A 3,079-nucleotide genomic window follows, 5' to 3' on the forward strand; every position below is an offset into this window, starting at 1 on the left:
CCTCTCTGATGGTTTTATGCCCATGACACCATCCCAAAGTAACACCCAGCAGTTCCTTTCTCCCTTATCTAAAGATCTTACCTCCCCCACAAGCCACAAGAGTTCTCTTCTGTACTTTCTACTTCTTCAAGCTCCTCCCATCCCCAAGTTCCCAGTGGATTTGAGGTTAAAAGATCTCAAACCAAAGACTCCAATGAGCTTCCTGTTTTAGACTTGGCTAAGAAGCTGTCTTAAGGCGATAAATCAAAGAACAGGCCTACCTTCTTTGATGAAGGAGGGAAAAGGAGAGAAAACAGGAAGGAAGTCAACTTCAATTAATATCTTAAAGTATGTGACTGCTTTGGTCCTGACCTTGAAGGAGGAAGGCGGAGAGCGAGGCTCCAGGTTTTAAAGGTAATGCAGGTGATGCATGCCGGTGGGGAGGGTATAGCCTGAAACTCGCTTTCCGCTGGGGAGTAAGGATGTATCCATCTCAAATCAGTCTTCACAGGATGCTCAGGGCTCCATGGAAACCAGAGGGCGGGAGGAGAACACCCTCTGGTTTATTACATTTTATTTTCTTCACTTTCCTTCTTAAGAGTTGCTGTCTGGAAATTCACCCTCAGAGGAAAACTGGGATCCCTGGACTTTCTGAACCATCCGTACTTGCATTTCCGCTTCCTGCTATGCCCCACCGCACCACCACCCAAACCCAGAAGAAGGCATTGCTGGAAGGCGGGTAGGGGTGAGCAGAGGGGAATGCAGTGAATTTGTTGCTAGGCTGGGCCCAATTCAGTTCTTGTTCACTTGTGGAGCAAGAGTAGACTGGGCTGATGATGCTTTTCCCAAATAAATCAGCATTCTGCTCAGAGAAAGGGAAACCAGGTTTGAGAGAATTGCAAAGACAGGCTGAGAAAAGATCAAACCACAAAAGGTCAGGCACCACCAAGAGGTTTCTGGCAGAACTAGGTAGCCTTTTTATTGAAGAATGTAGGCAGCTGGGGACCGGCATCAAAGGAGATGAACTATTCAAAACTCCCTCGTTTCGATGTGGCCTGCATTTTTGAGTCCACTGGAAAAAGATCAAGAGAAAAGAGAGGAGGGAGTGAGGAGGAGGAGGCGGCTTAGGCAGCAGCTGCCATGACAGCTGTGGGAGGAGGGAGAGGCAGGAAGGAGGGAGAGGCAGGGAGGAGGGGGAGGCACGGAGGAGGGAGAGGCGGTGCGGTGCTGCTGTTCATAAGGTCCACCTGGACCTCTCTGTGGAGTAGGGAGCCAGACTGAAAGGCACCAAGGGGATTGTACTGTGTCTCTTTGTCAGGGATCCCTGGACTATGGGATAGACACAGGGGAGCTGCATTCACTGTCTTCTCGGGCTTGAGGCTGGACCAGTGACACAGACAGGGTCACTTTCATTGTTAGAACCAAAGGAGGGGACATGCCTCCGGTTCTAGTTTCAAGCTGTTGGCTATGATAAAGCACTCTGACCGAAAGCAGTTTGGGGAGGAACAGGATCATTTGACTTAGGCCTTCCACTCCGGTTACAATCCGTCATCACCAGAAATCAAGACAGGACCATAGGCTCGCACTGAAGCATAAACCATGAATGAAAGCGGCTTAACGTGCCCTTCAACTGGTTCGAGTTCAGCCATCTTTCTTAAGAGAGAGCAGGCTGACCGAGGCCAGTGCTCCTACAATGGGCCGGCCTTACCTGTACCAACCAGCAATTAAGCAGATGCCCTAGATATGCCCACATGCTAATAGAATGGACGCAACTCTTGAACTGAGGCTCCCTCTTCCCAGATGACTCCAGAGTGTGCCACGTGGACAGTAAAAACTAACCAGAATACTGGCTTGTGGAAAAACCACCTTTTCTTCACCTATGGGATGATGATCTACTTCATAGTTGTGAGTATTAAATGAAGCCATCATTTAATATATATATCATATATATTACGTATTATGTACATACATATATATGATTAATATATATCATATATGAGAATATATTTATCATATATATATATATATATATATGATAGAGAGAAAGAGAGGAAGAGAGAGAGCGAGAGAGAATAAAACCCTGTCAAAAATCAAGGCCTTTTCTCTCATGGAGGATGCCAATAATAACCAATACAACATAAAAAAAAAAAATAGGAGTGTTAGGCCTTGGGAAGGTTGAGGATGCATTTAATGGATTTTTTTCCCCTCAGAAAATTATCTGGACTTCTCTGAAGGAAAATTGAGCATTGCAGATCCTTGTGGTCTCCACCCATGGTCCTCCCTTCCTCAGTCACTATTCTTTAGAGCCATTCCTACAGCTATCCTGGCTTCCCTGACCTCTGGTTGTCTTGAGCTGATTTTGGATGCTAATGTTAATGCTAATGTGGCCAGAGTCGCAGATCTTCTTTTCAGAAGGAACTTCTTGATGGGGAATCTTTGCCAACCACTTATCTTTAAGAGGTGGAGCCAAGAGAGGGTGTGGCTTTCTGCTATGGGAGATGCCCTCTCTCTCTGTATGGTTTCCCTAGCAGCACAGCTGAACTTGGACTTCTCGTTACTGTTCAGTGAGATTTCCCCTGATAATAAATAAAAATATAATTGTTTTATCTTTTAGCGAGCCTGGTTATTTCCCAAATCGAGCTAACTTCTACAACTTTCGACGACACTCAAAAAACAGCAGGTTATCACAGACTTTGCTTTTCTATATTGCTTTCTTATTTTGTGTGTGTGTGTGTAGTTACAATCCTTAGATATTATCGTGAGTTTCCTTGTTCATCTGGTCGCTGCGTTTTTCTATCCACTAGTGCTCTATAGGAATAGGGACACCTGACTTGTTCACCAAGCATTCCTGGGACCAGACAGTAAAGATATATTCTTTGAGTAGATGAATGCATTTTTATGTTAAGAGCTTCATGGGAAATTTAAAATGATTTATAGAATCTTTCTGCAGTACATTCTTTTTAAAGATGATATGGTTGAAAAATTCTAGTTAGCTACATCAAAGGGCTTACGATTTTTCTTTTCTGTAGGCAGAAAGGCTTGGAGTTTTTCCACAGCTATGGAATAAATAATTCTTTGACTTACCGTTCATAGTTTATAT

The 3,079-nt window shown here is 44.3% G+C and overlaps 1 long non-coding RNA gene across 1 annotated transcript; it reads left to right on the forward strand.

The window, feature by feature from the left end:
• Positions 1 to 200: 200 nt before the first annotated feature.
• On the forward strand, positions 201 to 2,345 carry LOC148123313 (uncharacterized). Its single transcript, XR_015737679.1, has 3 exons — positions 201 to 393; positions 1,780 to 1,884; positions 2,190 to 2,345. It is a non-coding gene; the product is annotated as an uncharacterized LOC148123313 (long non-coding RNA).
• The last annotated feature ends 734 nt before the right edge of the window (positions 2,346 to 3,079 follow it).

The sequence above is a fragment of the Myodes glareolus genome, chromosome 1, assembly GCF_982192425.1.
Source record: "Myodes glareolus chromosome 1, mMyoGla1.1, whole genome shotgun sequence".
Taxonomy (NCBI): Eukaryota; Metazoa; Chordata; class Mammalia; order Rodentia; family Cricetidae; genus Myodes; species Myodes glareolus.